At 38.7% G+C, this 16,008-nt stretch overlaps 13 non-coding genes across 13 annotated transcripts; all 13 read right to left on the bottom strand.

Annotated features, from left to right (window-relative positions):
* Positions 1–1,840: 1,840 nt before the first annotated feature.
* On the bottom strand, positions 1,841–1,913 carry trnam-cau (transfer RNA methionine (anticodon CAU)). The gene has a single exon. It is a non-coding gene; the product is annotated as a tRNA-Met (tRNA).
* A 272-nt stretch (positions 1,914–2,185) lies between these two features.
* trnam-cau (transfer RNA methionine (anticodon CAU)) lies at positions 2,186–2,258 on the bottom strand. Its single transcript has one exon. It is a non-coding gene; the product is annotated as a tRNA-Met (tRNA).
* A 612-nt stretch (positions 2,259–2,870) lies between these two features.
* On the bottom strand, positions 2,871–2,943 carry trnat-cgu (transfer RNA threonine (anticodon CGU)). Its single transcript has one exon. It is a non-coding gene; the product is annotated as a tRNA-Thr (tRNA).
* A 612-nt stretch (positions 2,944–3,555) lies between these two features.
* trnam-cau (transfer RNA methionine (anticodon CAU)) lies at positions 3,556–3,628 on the bottom strand. Its single transcript has one exon. It is a non-coding gene; the product is annotated as a tRNA-Met (tRNA).
* Positions 3,629–4,580: 952 nt separating this feature from the next.
* On the bottom strand, positions 4,581–4,653 carry trnam-cau (transfer RNA methionine (anticodon CAU)). Its single transcript has one exon. It is a non-coding gene; the product is annotated as a tRNA-Met (tRNA).
* Positions 4,654–5,605: 952 nt separating this feature from the next.
* On the bottom strand, positions 5,606–5,678 carry trnam-cau (transfer RNA methionine (anticodon CAU)). The gene has a single exon. It is a non-coding gene; the product is annotated as a tRNA-Met (tRNA).
* Positions 5,679–6,971: 1,293 nt separating this feature from the next.
* On the bottom strand, positions 6,972–7,044 carry trnam-cau (transfer RNA methionine (anticodon CAU)). Its single transcript has one exon. It is a non-coding gene; the product is annotated as a tRNA-Met (tRNA).
* A 952-nt stretch (positions 7,045–7,996) lies between these two features.
* Positions 7,997–8,069, bottom strand: trnam-cau (transfer RNA methionine (anticodon CAU)). Its single transcript has one exon. It is a non-coding gene; the product is annotated as a tRNA-Met (tRNA).
* A 952-nt stretch (positions 8,070–9,021) lies between these two features.
* trnam-cau (transfer RNA methionine (anticodon CAU)) lies at positions 9,022–9,094 on the bottom strand. The gene has a single exon. It is a non-coding gene; the product is annotated as a tRNA-Met (tRNA).
* A 1,293-nt stretch (positions 9,095–10,387) lies between these two features.
* On the bottom strand, positions 10,388–10,460 carry trnam-cau (transfer RNA methionine (anticodon CAU)). Its single transcript has one exon. It is a non-coding gene; the product is annotated as a tRNA-Met (tRNA).
* Positions 10,461–11,412: 952 nt separating this feature from the next.
* Positions 11,413–11,485, bottom strand: trnam-cau (transfer RNA methionine (anticodon CAU)). The gene has a single exon. It is a non-coding gene; the product is annotated as a tRNA-Met (tRNA).
* Positions 11,486–14,378: 2,893 nt separating this feature from the next.
* Positions 14,379–14,451, bottom strand: trnam-cau (transfer RNA methionine (anticodon CAU)). Its single transcript has one exon. It is a non-coding gene; the product is annotated as a tRNA-Met (tRNA).
* Positions 14,452–15,431: 980 nt separating this feature from the next.
* trnam-cau (transfer RNA methionine (anticodon CAU)) lies at positions 15,432–15,504 on the bottom strand. Its single transcript has one exon. It is a non-coding gene; the product is annotated as a tRNA-Met (tRNA).
* Between the last annotated feature and the right edge of the window lie 504 nt (positions 15,505–16,008).

Below are 16,008 nucleotides of genomic sequence, written 5' to 3'. Positions count from 1 at the left end.
AAGATGTGGTTTCCACCGTGACAAAAGTATGTATTGTCTGAAAGTCCAAAACCACTGAGAATTAATTTTCACCTTCAGACAACACTGTCTTTTTATAAGGTTTGCTGCCCCGTGTGAGGATCGATCTCACAACCTTCAGCTTATGAGACTGACACGCTACCTACTTCGCTAACGAAGCACATTTAATCAACAAATCGAAAGAAAAAATTAGCGATACCGACCTTCACTTTTTGACAGTGACGTTGTACGCACCGTGCCAAAATGTATGGTCTGAAAGTCCACAATACCTGAGAAAAAAACTATGATTTCATTCTAAAGTAAAAAATATAGATATCGACCTTAAGATGTGGTATCCACCGTGACAAAAGTATGTATTGTCTGAAAGTCCAAAACATCTGAGAACTAATTTTCACTTCATCTTCAGAGAACACTTTCTTTTTAAATCTTTGCTGCCCCATGTGAGGATCGAACACGCAAGCTTCAGATTATGAGACTGACGCGCTACCTACTGCGCTAACGAAGCACATTTAATAAACAAGTCGAAAGAAAAAAATATCGATACCGACCTTCACTTTTTGACAGTGACGTTGTAAGCACCGTGCCAAAATGTATGGTCTGAAAAACCACAACACCTGAGAAAAAAACAATGATTTCATTCTAAAGTAAAACAATTTGATATCGACCTTAAGATGTGGTTTCCACCGTGACAAAAGTATGTATTGTGTGAAAGTCCAAAACCACTGAGAATTAATTTTCACATTCAGACAACACTCTCTTTTTATAAGCTTTGCTGCCCCGTGTGAGGATCGAAAACATGACCTTCAGATTATGAGACTGACGCGGTGCCTGCTGCGCCAACGAGGCACTTTTAATAATTAAGCGTAAAGAAAAAATATCGATAACGACCTTCAGATTTTGACAGTGACGTTGTAAGCACCGTGCCAAAATGTATGGTCTGAAAGTCCACATCACCTGAGAAAAAAACAATGATTTCATTCTAAAGTAAAAAATATAGATATGGATTCCGACCTTCAGATTTTGACAGTGACGTTGTAAGCACCGTGACAAAAGTATGTATCGTCTGAACGTCCAATACCACTGAGAATTAATTTTCACTTCATCTTCAGAAAACACTGTTTTTTTAAAAGCTTTGCTGCCCCGTGTGAGGATCGAACTCACGACCTTCAGATTATGAGACTGACGCCCTTCCTGCTGCGCCAACGAGGCACTTTTAAACATTAAGCGTAAAGAAAAAATATCGATAACGACTTTCACTTTTTGACAGTGACGTTGTAAGCACCGTGCCAAAATGTATGGTCTGAAAAACCACAACACCTGAGAAAAAAACAATGATTTCATTCTAAAGTAAAAAATATAGATATCGACCTTAAGATGTGGTATCCACTGTGACAAAAGTATGTATTGTCTGGAAGTCCAAAACCACTGAGAATTAATTTTCACTTCATCTTCAGACAACACTTTCTTATTAACAGCATTGCTGCCCCGTGTGAGGATCGAACTCACGACCTTCAGATTATGAGACTGAGGCGCTACCTACTGCTCTAACGAGGCACATCTAATCAACAATTCGAAAGAGAAAATTATCAATACCGACCTTCACTTTTTGACAGTGACGTTGTAAGCACCGTGCCAAAATGTATGGTCTGAAAAACCACAACACCTGAGAAAAAAACAATGATTTCATTCTAAAGTAAAACAATTTGATATCGACCTTAAGATGTGGTTTCCACCATGACAAAAGTATGTATTGTCTGAAAGTCCAAAACCACTGAGAATTAATTTTCACCTTCAGACAACACTGTCTTTTTATAAGCTTTGCTGCCCCGTGTGAGGATCGAACTCACGACCTTCAGATTATGAGACTGACGCGCTGCCTGCTGCGCCAACGAGGCACTTCTAAACATTAAGCGTAAAGAAAAAATATCGATAACGACCTTCAGATTTTGACAGTGACGTTGTAAGCACCGTGCCAAAATGTATGGTCTGAAAGTCCACATCACCTGAGAAAAAAAATATGATTTCATTCTAAAGTAAAAAATATAGATATCGACCTTAAGATGTGGTATCCACTGTGACAAAAGTATGTATTGTCTGAAAGTCCAAAACAACTGAGAATTAATTTTCACTTTGTCTTCAGACAACACTGTCTTTTTAAAAGCTTTGCTGCCCCGTGTGAGGATCGAACTCACGACCTTCAGATTATGAGACTGACGCGCTACCTACTGCGCTAACGAAGCACATTTAATCGACAAATCGAAAGAAAAAAATATCAATACCGACCTTCACTTTTTGACAGTGACGTTGTAAGCACCGTGCCAAAATGTATGGTCCGGAAAAGCACAACACCTGAGAAAAAAACAATGATTTCATTCTAAAGTAAAACAATTTGATATCGACCTTAAGATGTGGTTTCCACCGTGACAAAAGTATGTATTGTCTGAAAGTCCAAAACATCTGAGAATTAAATTTCACTTCATCTTCAGAGAACACTTTCTTTTTAAAATCTTTGCTGCCCCTTGTGAGGATCGAACTCGCGACCTTCACATTATGAGACTTACGCGCTACCTACTGCACTAACGAAGCACATTTATTCAACAAATCTAAAGAAAAAATTATCGATACCGACCTTCACTTTTTGACAGTGACGTTGTAAGCACCGTGCCAAACTGTATGGTCTGAAAAACCACAACACCTGAGAAAAAAACTATGATTTCATTCTAAAGTAAAACAATTTGATATCGACCTTAAGATGTGGTTTCCACCGTGACAAAAGTATGTATTGTCTGAAAGTCCAAAACCACTGAGAATTTATTTTCACCATCAGACAACAGTCTTTTTATAAGCTTTGCTGCCCCGTGTGAGAATCGAACTCACAACCTTCAAATTACGAGACTGACGCGCTGCCTGCTGCACCACCGAGGCACATTAAATCTTTAAGTGTAAGAAAAAATATCGATACCGACCTTCAGATTTTGACGCTGACGTTGTAAGCACCGTGCCAAAATGTATGGTCTGAAAGTCCACAACACCTGAGAAAAAAACTATGATTTCATTCGAAAGTAAGAAATATAGATATCGACCTTAAGATGTGGTATCCACCGAAACAAAAGTATGTATTGTCTGAAAGTCCAAAACATCTGAGAATTAATTGTCACTTATTCTTCAGACAACACTTTCTTTTTAAAATCTTTGCTGCCCCGTGTGAGGATCTAACTCACGACCTTCAGATTATGAGACTGAGGCGCTACCTACTGCGCTAACGAGGCACATCTAATCAACAATTCGAAAGAGAAAATTATCAATACCGACCTTCACTTTTTGACAGTGACGTTGTAAGCACCGTGCCAAAATGTATGGTCTGAAAAACCACAACACCTGAGAAAAAAACAATGATTTCATTCTAAAGTAAAACAATTTGATATCGACCTTAAGATGTGGTTTCCACCGTGACAAAAGTATGTATTGTCTGAAAGTCCAAAACCACTGAGAATTAATTGTCACCTTCAGACAACACTGTCTTTTTATAAGCTTTGCTGCCCCGTGTGAGGATCGAACTCACGACCTTCAGATTATGAGACTGACGCGCTGCCTGCTGCGCCAACGAGGCACTTCTAAACATTAAGCGTAAAGAAAAAATATCGATAACGACCTTCAGATTTTGACAGTGACGTTGTAAGCACCGTGCCAAAATGTATGGTCTGAAAGTCCACATCACCTGAGAAAAAAAATATGATTTCATTCTAAAGTAAAAAATATAGATATCGACCTTAAGATGTGGTATCCACTGTGACAAAAGTATGTATTGTCTGAAAGTCCAAAACAACTGAGAATTAATTTTCACTTCATCAGAGAACAGTATTTTTATAAGCTTTGCTGCCCCGTGTGAGGATCGAACACACGACTATCAGATTATGAGACTGACGCACTGCCTGCTGCACCAACGAGGCACATCAAATCATTAAGTGTAAGAAAAAATATCTATACCGACCTTCAGATTTTGACAGTGACGTTGTAAGTACCGTGCCAAAATGTATGGTCTGAAAAACCACAACACCTGAGAAAAAAAATGATTTCATTCTAAAGTAAAACAATTTGATATCGACCATAAGATGTGGTTTCCACCGTGACAAAAGTATGTATTGTCTGAAAGTCCAAAACCACTGAAAATTAAATTTCACTTCATCTTCAGACAACACTGTCTTTTTAAAGTCTTTGCTGCCCCGTGTGAGGATCAAACTCACGACCTTCAGATTATGAGACTGACGCGCTGCCTGCTGCGCCAACGATGCACATTTAAACATTAAGCGTAAAGAAAAAATATTGATACCTACCTTCAGATTTTGACAGACGTTGTAAGCACCGGGCCAAAATGTATGGTCTGAAAGTCCACAACACCTGAGAAAAAAACTCTGATTTCATTCTAAAGTAAAAAATATAGATATCGACCTTAAGACGTGGTATCCACTGTGACAAAAGTATGTATTGTCTGAAAGTCCAAAACCACTGAGAATTCATTTTCACTTCATCTTCAGACAACACTGTCTTTTTATAAGCTTTGCTGCCCCGTGTGAGGATCGAACTCACGACCTTCAGATTATGAGACTGATGCGCTGCCTGCTGCGCCAACGAGGCACTTCTAAACATTAAGCGTAAAGAAAAAATATCGATAACGACCTTCAGATTTTGACAGTGACGTTGTAAGCACCGTGCCAAAATGTATGGTCTGAAAGTCCACATCACCTGAGAAAAAAAATATGATTTCATTCTAAAGTAAAAAATATAGATATCGACCTTAAGATGTGGTATCCACTGTGACAAAAGTATGTATTGTCTGAAAGTCCAAAACAACTGAGAATTAATTTTCACTTCATCAGAGAACAGTATTTTTATAAGCTTTGCTGCCCCGTGTGAGGATCGAACACACGACTATCAGATTATGAGACTGACGCACTGCCTGCTGCACCAACGAGGCACATCAAATCATTAAGTGTAAGAAAAAATATCTATACCGACCTTCAGATTTTGACAGTGACGTTGTAAGTACCGTGCCAAAATGTATGGTCTGAAAAACCACAACACCTGAGAAAAAAAATGATTTCATTCTAAAGTAAAACAATTTGATATCGACCATAAGATGTGGTTTCCACCGTGACAAAAGTATGTATTGTCTGAAAGTCCAAAACCACTGAAAATTAGATTTCACTTCATCTTCAGACAACACTGTCTTTTTAAAGTCTTTGCTGCCCCGTGTGAGGATCAAACTCACGACCTTCAGATTATGAGACTGACGCGCTGCCTGCTGCGCCAACGATGCAAATTTAAACATTAAGCGTAAAGAAAAAATATTGATACCTACCTTCAGATTTTGACAGACGTTGTAAGCACCGGGCCAAAATGTATGGTCTGAAAGTCCACAACACCTGAGAAAAAAACTCTGATTTCATTCTAAAGTAAAAAATATAGATATCGACCTTAAGACGTGGTATCCACTGTGACAAAAGTATGTATTGTCTGAAAGTCCAAAACCACTGAGAATTCATTTTCACTTCATCTTCAGACAACACTGTCTTTTTAAAAGCTTTGCTGCCCCGTGTGAGGATCGAACTCACGACCTTCAGATTATGAGACTGACGCGCTACCTACTGCGCTAACGAGGCACAGTTCATCAACAAATCGAAAGAAGATATTATCGATACCGACCTTCACTTTTTGACAGTGACGTTGTAAGCACCGTGCCAAAATGTATGGTCTGAAAAACCACAACACCTGAGAAAAAAACTATGATTTCATTCTAAAGTAAAAAATATTGATATCGACCTTAAGATGTGGTATCCACCGTGACAAAAGTATGTATTGTCTGAAAGTCCAAAACCACTGAGAATTAATTTTCACTTCATCTTCAGACAACACTGTCTTTTTAAAAGCTTTGCTGCCCCGTTTGAAGATCGAACTCACGAACTTCAGATTATGAGACTGACGCGCTACCTACTGCGGTAACGAGGCACATTTAATCCACAAATCGAAAGAAAAAATTATCGATACCGACCTTCAATTTTTGACAGTGACGTTTTAAGCACCGTGTCAAAATGTGTGGTCTGAAAAACCACAACACCTGAGAAAAAAACTATGATTTCATTCTAAAGTAAAACAATTTGATATCGACCTTAAGATGTGGTTTCCACCGTGACAAAAGTATGTATTGTCTGAAAGTCCAAAACAACTGAGAATTAATTTTCACCTTCAGACAACAGTCTTTTTATAAGGTTTGCTGCCCCGTGTGAGGATCGAACTCACGACCTCCAGATTATGAGACTGACGCGCTGCCTGCTGCAGAAACGAGGCACATTAAATCATTAAGTGTAAGAAAAAATATCAATACCGACCTTCAGATTTTGACAGTGATGTTGTAAGCACCGTGCCAAAATGTATGGTCTGAAAGTCCACAACACCTGAGAAAAAAACAATGATTTCATTCTAAAGTAAAACAATTTGATATGGACCTTAAGATGTGGTTTCCACCGTGACAAAAGTATGTATTGTCTGAAAGTCCAAAACCGCTGACAATTAATTTTCACCACCAGACAACAGTCTTTTTATAAGCTTTGCTGGCCCTTGTGAGGATGGAACTCACGACCTTCAGATTATGAGACTGACGAGCTGCCTGCTGCACCAACGAGGCACATTAAATCATTTAGTGTAAGAAAAAATATCGATACCGACCTTCAGATTTTGACAGTGACCTTGTAAGCACCGTGTCAAAATGTATGGTCTGAAAAACCACAACACCTGAGAAAAAAACAATGATTTCATTCTAAAGTAAAACAATTGGATATCGACCTTAAGATGTGGTTTCCACCGTGACAAAAGTATGTATTGTCTGAAAGTCCAAAACCACTGAGAATTAATTTTCACTTCATCTTCAGACAACACTGTCTTTTTAAAAGCTTTGCTGCCCCGTGTGAGGATCGAACTCACGACCTTCAGATTATGAGACTGACGCGCTGCCTGCTGCGCCAACGAGGCACTTCTAAACATTAAGCGTAAAGAAAAAATATCGATAACGACCTTCAGATTTTGACAGTGACGTTGTAAGCACCGTGCCAAAATGTATGGTCTGAAAGTCCACATCACCTGAGAAAAAAAATATGATTTCATTCTAAAGTAAAAAATATAGATATCGACCTTAAGATGTGGTATCCACTGTGACAAAAGTATGTATTGTCTGAAAGTCCAAAACAACTGAGAATTAATTTTCACTTCATCAGAGAACAGTATTTTTATAAGCTTTGCTGCCCCGTGTGAGGATCGAACACACGACTATCAGATTATGAGACTGACTCACTGCCTGCTGCACCAACGAGGCACATCAAATCATTAAGTGTAAGAAAAAATATCTATACCGACCTTCAGATTTTGACAGTGACGTTGTAAGTACCGTGCCAAAATGTATGGTCTGAAAAACCACAACACCTGAGAAAAAAAATGATTTCATTCTAAAGTAAAACAATTTGATATCGACCATAAGATGTGGTTTCCACCGTGACAAAAGTATGTATTGTCTGAAAGTCCAAAACCACTGAAAATTAAATTTCACTTCATCTTCAGACAACACTGTCTTTTTAAAGTCTTTGCTGCCCCGTGTGAGGATCAAACTCACGACCTTCAGATTATGAGACTGACGCGCTGCCTGCTGCGCCAACGATGCACATTTAAACATTAAGCGTAAAGAAAAAATATTGATACCTACCTTCAGATTTTGACAGACGTTGTAAGCACCGGGCCAAAATGTATGGTCTGAAAGTCCACAACACCTGAGAAAAAAACTCTGATTTCATTCTAAAGTAAAAAATATAGATATCGACCTTAAGACGTGGTATCCACTGTGACAAAAGTATGTATTGTCTGAAAGTCCAAAACCACTGAGAATTCATTTTCACTTCATCTTCAGACAACACTGTCTTTTTATAAGCTTTGCTGCCCCGTGTGAGGATCGAACTCACGACCTTCAGATTATGAGACTGATGCGCTGCCTGCTGCGCCAACGAGGCACTTCTAAACATTAAGCGTAAAGAAAAAATATCGATAACGACCTTCAGATTTTGACAGTGACGTTGTAAGCACCGTGCCAAAATGTATGGTCTGAAAGTCCACATCACCTGAGAAAAAAAATATGATTTCATTCTAAAGTAAAAAATATAGATATCGACCTTAAGATGTGGTATCCACTGTGACAAAAGTATGTATTGTCTGAAAGTCCAAAACAACTGAGAATTAATTTTCACTTCATCAGAGAACAGTATTTTTATAAGCTTTGCTGCCCCGTGTGAGGATCGAACACACGACTATCAGATTATGAGACTGACGCACTGCCTGCTGCACCAACGAGGCACATCAAATCATTAAGTGTAAGAAAAAATATCTATACCGACCTTCAGATTTTGACAGTGACGTTGTAAGTACCGTGCCAAAATGTATGGTCTGAAAAACCACAACACCTGAGAAAAAAAATGATTTCATTCTAAAGTAAAACAATTTGATATCGACCATAAGATGTGGTTTCCACCGTGACAAAAGTATGTATTGTCTGAAAGTCCAAAACCACTGAAAATTAAATTTCACTTCATCTTCAGACAACACTGTCTTTTTAAAGTCTTTGCTGCCCCGTGTGAGGATCAAACTCACGACCTTCAGATTATGAGACTGACGCGCTGCCTGCTGCGCCAACGATGCAAATTTAAACATTAAGCGTAAAGAAAAAATATTGATACCTACCTTCAGATTTTGACAGACGTTGTAAGCACCGGGCCAAAATGTATGGTCTGAAAGTCCACAACACCTGAGAAAAAAACTCTGATTTCATTCTAAAGTAAAAAATATAGATATCGACCTTAAGACGTGGTATCCACTGTGACAAAAGTATGTATTGTCTGAAAGTCCAAAACCACTGAGAATTCATTTTCACTTCATCTTCAGACAACACTGTCTTTTTAAAAGCTTTGCTGCCCCGTGTGAGGATCGAACTCACGACCTTCAGATTATGAGACTGACGCGCTACCTACTGCGCTAACGAGGCACAGTTCATCAACAAATCGAAAGAAGATATTATCGATACCGACCTTCACTTTTTGACAGTGACGTTGTAAGCACCGTGCCAAAATGTATGGTCTGAAAAACCACAACACCTGAGAAAAAAACTATGATTTCATTCTAAAGTAAAAAATATTGATATCGACCTTAAGATGTGGTATCCACCGTGACAAAAGTATGTATTGTCTGAAAGTCCAAAACCACTGAGAATTAATTTTCACTTCATCTTCAGACAACACTGTCTTTTTAAAAGCTTTGCTGCCCCGTTTGAAGATCGAACTCACGAACTTCAGATTATGAGACTGACGCGCTACCTACTGCGGTAACGAGGCACATTTAATCCACAAATCGAAAGAAAAAATTATCGATACCGACCTTCAATTTTTGACAGTGACGTTTTAAGCACCGTGTCAAAATGTGTGGTCTGAAAAACCACAACACCTGAGAAAAAAACTATGATTTCATTCTAAAGTAAAACAATTTGATATCGACCTTAAGATGTGGTTTCCACCGTGACAAAAGTATGTATTGTCTGAAAGTCCAAAACAACTGAGAATTAATTTTCACCTTCAGACAACAGTCTTTTTATAAGGTTTGCTGCCCCGTGTGAGGATCGAACTCACGACCTCCAGATTATGAGACTGACGCGCTGCCTGCTGCAGAAACGAGGCACATTAAATCATTAAGTGTAAGAAAAAATATCAATACCGACCTTCAGATTTTGACAGTGATGTTGTAAGCACCGTGCCAAAATGTATGGTCTGAAAGTCCACAACACCTGAGAAAAAAACAATGATTTCATTCTAAAGTAAAACAATTTGATATGGACCTTAAGATGTGGTTTCCACCGTGACAAAAGTATGTATTGTCTGAAAGTCCAAAACCGCTGACAATTAATTTTCACCACCAGACAACAGTCTTTTTATAAGCTTTGCTGGCCCTTGTGAGGATGGAACTCACGACCTTCAGATTATGAGACTGACGAGCTGCCTGCTGCACCAACGAGGCACATTAAATCATTTAGTGTAAGAAAAAATATCGATACCGACCTTCAGATTTTGACAGTGACCTTGTAAGCACCGTGTCAAAATGTATGGTCTGAAAAACCACAACACCTGAGAAAAAAACAATGATTTCATTCTAAAGTAAAACAATTGGATATCGACCTTAAGATGTGGTTTCCACCGTGACAAAAGTATGTATTGTCTGAAAGTCCAAAACCACTGAGAATTAATTTTCACTTCATCTTCAGACAACACTGTCTTTTTAAAAGCTTTGCTGCCCCGTGTGAGGATCGAACTCACGACCTTCAGATTATGAGACTGACGCGCTGCCTGCTGCGCCAACGAGGCACTTCTAAACATTAAGCGTAAAGAAAAAATATCGATAACGACCTTCAGATTTTGACAGTGACGTTGTAAGCACCGTGCCAAAATGTATGGTCTGAAAGTCCACATCACCTGAGAAAAAAAATATGATTTCATTCTAAAGTAAAAAATATAGATATCGACCTTAAGATGTGGTATCCACTGTGACAAAAGTATGTATTGTCTGAAAGTCCAAAACAACTGAGAATTAATTTTCACTTCATCAGAGAACAGTATTTTTATAAGCTTTGCTGCCCCGTGTGAGGATCGAACACACGACTATCAGATTATGAGACTGACTCACTGCCTGCTGCACCAACGAGGCACATCAAATCATTAAGTGTAAGAAAAAATATCTATACCGACCTTCAGATTTTGACAGTGACGTTGTAAGTACCGTGCCAAAATGTATGGTCTGAAAAACCACAACACCTGAGAAAAAAAATGATTTCATTCTAAAGTAAAACAATTTGATATCGACCATAAGATGTGGTTTCCACCGTGACAAAAGTATGTATTGTCTGAAAGTCCAAAACCACTGAAAATTAAATTTCACTTCATCTTCAGACAACACTGTCTTTTTAAAGTCTTTGCTGCCCCGTGTGAGGATCAAACTCACGACCTTCAGATTATGAGACTGACGCGCTGCCTGCTGCGCCAACGATGCACATTTAAACATTAAGCGTAAAGAAAAAATATTGATACCTACCTTCAGATTTTGACAGACGTTGTAAGCACCGGGCCAAAATGTATGGTCTGAAAGTCCACAACACCTGAGAAAAAAACTCTGATTTCATTCTAAAGTAAAAAATATAGATATCGACCTTAAGACGTGGTATCCACTGTGACAAAAGTATGTATTGTCTGAAAGTCCAAAACCACTGAGAATTCATTTTCACTTCATCTTCAGACAACACTGTCTTTTTAAAAGCTTTGCTGCCCCGTGTGAGGATCGAACTCACGACCTTCAGATTATGAGACTGACGCGCTACCTACTGCGCTAACGAGGCACAGTTCATCAACAAATCGAAAGAAGATATTATCGATACCGACCTTCACTTTTTGACAGTGACGTTGTAAGCACCGTGCCAAAATGTATGGTCTGAAAAACCACAACACCTGAGAAAAAAACTATGATTTCATTCTAAAGTAAAAAATATTGATATCGACCTTAAGATGTGGTATCCACCGTGACAAAAGTATGTATTGTCTGAAAGTCCAAAACCACTGAGAATTAATTTTCACTTCATCTTCAGACAACACTGTCTTTTTAAAAGCTTTGCTGCCCCGTTTGAAGATCGAACTCACGAACTTCAGATTATGAGACTGACGCGCTACCTACTGCGGTAACGAGGCACATTTAATCCACAAATCGAAAGAAAAAATTATCGATACCGACCTTCAATTTTTGACAGTGACGTTTTAAGCACCGTGTCAAAATGTGTGGTCTGAAAAACCACAACACCTGAGAAAAAAACTATGATTTCATTCTAAAGTAAAACAATTTGATATCGACCTTAAGATGTGGTTTCCACCGTGACAAAAGTATGTATTGTCTGAAAGTCCAAAACAACTGAGAATTAATTTTCACCTTCAGAGAACAGTCTTTTTATAAGGTTTGCTGCCCCGTGTGAGGATCGAACTCACGACCTCCAGATTATGAGACTGACGCGCTGCCTGCTGCAGAAACGAGGCACATTAAATCATTAAGTGTAAGAAAAAATATCAATACCGACCTTCAGATTTTGACAGTGACGTTGTAAGCACCGTGCCAAAATGTATGGTCTGAAAGTCCACAACACCTGAGAAAAAAACAATGATTTCATTCTAAAGTAAAACAATTTGATATGGACCTTAAGATGTGGTTTCCACCGTGACAAAAGTATGTATTGTCTGAAAGTCCAAAACCGCTGACAATTAATTTTCACCACCAGACAACAGTCTTTTTATAAGCTTTGCTGGCCCTTGTGAGGATGGAACTCACGACCTTCAGATTATGAGACTGACGAGCTGCCTGCTGCACCAACGAGGCACATTAAATCATTTAGTGTAAGAAAAAATATCGATACCGACCTTCAGATTTTGACAGTGACCTTGTAAGCACCGTGTCAAAATGTATGGTCTGAAAAACCACAACACCTGAGAAAAAAACAATGATTTCATTCTAAAGTAAAACAATTGGATATCGACCTTAAGATGTGGTTTCCACCGTGACAAAAGTATGTATTGTCTGAAAGTCCAAAACCACTGAGAATTAATTTTCACTTCATCTTCAGACAACACTGTCTTTTTAAAAGCTTTGCTGCCCCGTGTGAGGATCGAACTCACGACCTTCAGATTTATGAGACTGACGCACTACCTACTGCGCTAACGAGGCACATTTAATCAACAAATCGAAAGAAAAAATTATCGATACCGACTTTCACTTTTTGACAGTGATGTTGTAAGCACCGTGCCAAAATGTATGGTCTGAAAAACCACAACACCTGAGAAAAAAACAATGATTTCATTCTAAAGTAAAACAATTTGATATCGACCTTAAGATGTGGTTTCCATCGTGACAATAGTATGTATTGTCTGAAAGTACAAAACCACTGAGAATGAATTTTCACCTTCAGACAACAGTCTTTTTATAAGCTTTGCTGCCCCGTGTGAGGATCGAACGCACGACCTCCAGATTATGAGACTGACGCGCTGCCTGCTGCACCAACGAGGCACACTAAATCATTAAGTGTAAGAAAAAATATCGATACCGACCTTCAGATTTTGACAGTGACGTTCTAAGCACCGTGCCAAAATGTATGGTCTGAAAGTCCACAACACCTAAGAAAAAAACAATGATTTCATTCTAAAGTAAAACAATTGGATATCGACCTTAAGATGTGGTTTCCACCGTGACAAAAGTATGTATTGTCTGAAAGTCCAAAACCGCTGAGAATTAATTTTCACCACCAGACAACAGTCTTTTTATAAGCTTTGCTGCCCCTTGTGAGGATGGAACTCACGACCTTCAGATTATGAGACTGACGAGCTGCCTGCTGCACCAACGAGGCACATTAAATCATTTAGTGTAAGAAAAAATATCGATACCGACCTTCAGATTTTGACAGTGACCTTGTAAGCACCGTGTCAAAATGTATGGTCTGAAAAACCACAACACCTGTGAAAAAAACAATGATTTCATTCTAAAGTAAAACAATTGGATATCGACCTTAAGATGTGGTTTCCACCGTGACAAAAGTATGTATTGTCTGAAAGTCCAAAACCACTGAGAATTAATTTTCACTTCATCTTCAGACAACACTGTCTTTTTAAAAGCTTTGCTGCCCCGTGTGAGGATCGAACTCACGACCTTCAGATTTATGAGACTGACGCACTACCTACTGCGCTAACGAGGCACATTTAATCAACAAATCGAAAGAAAAAATTATCGATACCGACTTTCACTTTTTGACAATGATGTTGTAAGCACCGTGCCAAAATGTATGGTCTGAAAAACCACAACACCTGAGAAAAAAACAATGATTTCATTCTAAAGTAAAACAATTTGATATCGACCTTAAGATGTGGTTTCCATCGTGACAATAGTATGTATTGTCTGAAAGTACAAAACCACTGAGAATGAATTTTCACCTTCAGACAACAGTCTTTTTATAAGCTTTGCTGCCCCGTGTGAGGATCGAACGCACGACCTCCAGATTATGAGACTGACGCGCTGCCTGCTGCACCAACGAGGCACACTAAATCATTTAGTGTAAGAAAAAATATCGATACCGACCTTCAGATTTTGACAGTGACGTTGTAAGCACCGTGACAAAAGTATGTATCGTCTGAACGTCCAATACCACTGAGAATTAATTTTCACTTCATCTTCAGAAAACACTGTCTTTTTAAAAGCTTAGCTGCCCCGTGTGAGGATCGAACTCACGACCTTCAGATTATGAGACTGACGCGCTGCCTGCTGCGCCAACAAGGCATTTTTAAACATTAAGCGTAAAGAAAAAATATCGATAACGACCTTCAGATTTTGACAGAGACGTTGTAAGCACCGTGCCAAAATGTATGGTCTGAAAGTCCACATCACCTGAGAAAAAAACAATGATTTCATTCTAAAGTAAAAAATATAGATATCGACCTTAAGATGTGGCATCCACCGTGACAAAAGTAAGTATTGTCTGAAAGTCCAAAACCATTGAGAATTAATTTTCACTTCATCTTCAGACAACACTGTCTTTTTAAAAGCTTTGCTGCCCCGTGTGAGGATCGAACTCAGGACCTTCAGATTAGGATACTGACGCGCTAACTACTGCGCTAAGTAGGCACAGTTCATCAACAAATCGAAAGAAAAAATGATCGATACCGAACTTCACTTTTTGACAGTGATGTTGTAAGCACCGTGCCAAAATGTATGGTCTGAAAGTCCACAACACCTAAGAAAAAAACAATGATTTCATTCTAAAGTAAAAAATATAGATATCGATACCAACCTTCAGATTTTGACAGTGATGTTGTGAGCACCGTGACAAAAGTATGTATCGTCTGAACGTCCAATACCACTGAAAATTAATTTTCACTTCATCTTCAGAAAACACTGTCTTTAAAAAGCTTGGCTGCCCCGTGTGAGGATCGAACTCACGATCTTCAGATTATGAGACTGACGCGCTGCCTGCTGCACCAACGAGGCACTTTCAAACATTAAGCGTAAAGAAAAAATATCGATAACGACCTTCAGATTTTGACAGAGACGTTGTAAGCACCGTGCCAAAATGTATGGTCTGAAAGTCCACATCACCTGAGAAAAAAACAATGATTTCATTCTAAAGTAAAAAATATAGATATCGACCTTAAGATGTGGTATCCACCGTGACAAAAGTATGTATTGTCTGAAAGTCCAAAACCAATGAGAATTAATTTTCACTTCATCTTCAGACAACACTGTCTTTTTAAAAGCTTTGCTGCCCCGTGTGAGGATCGAACTCACGACATTCAGATTATGAGACTGACGCACTACCTACTGCGCTAACGAGGCACATTTAATCAACAAATCGAAAGAAAAAATTATTGATACCGACTTTCACTTTTTGACAGTGATGTTGTAAGCACCCTGCCAAAATGTATGGTCTGAAAAACCACAACACCTGAGAAAAAAACAATGATTTCATTCTAAAGTAAAACAATTTGATATCGACCTTAAGATGTGGTTTCCATCGTGACAATAGTATGTATTGTCTGAAAGTACAAAACCACTGAGAATGAATTTTCACCTTCAGACAACAGTCTTTTTATAAGCTTTGCTGCCCCGTGAGAGGATCGAACGCACGACCTCCAGATTATGAGACTGACGCGCTGCCTGCTGCACCAACGAGGCACACTAAATCATTAAGTGTAAGAAAAAATATCGATACCGACCTTCAGATTTTGACAGTGACGTTCTAAGCACCGTGCCAAAATGTATGGTCTGAAAGTCCACAACACCTAAGAAAAAAACAATGATTTCATTCTAAAGTAACAAATATAGATATCGATACCGACC

The sequence above is a fragment of the Salmo salar genome, chromosome 02, assembly GCF_965601325.2.
Source record: "Salmo salar chromosome 02, fSalSal1, whole genome shotgun sequence".
Classification (NCBI taxonomy): domain Eukaryota; kingdom Metazoa; phylum Chordata; class Actinopteri; order Salmoniformes; family Salmonidae; genus Salmo; species Salmo salar.
The sequence above is the reverse complement of the archived record's forward strand: the minus strand, read 5'-3'. Positions and strand labels throughout refer to the sequence as shown.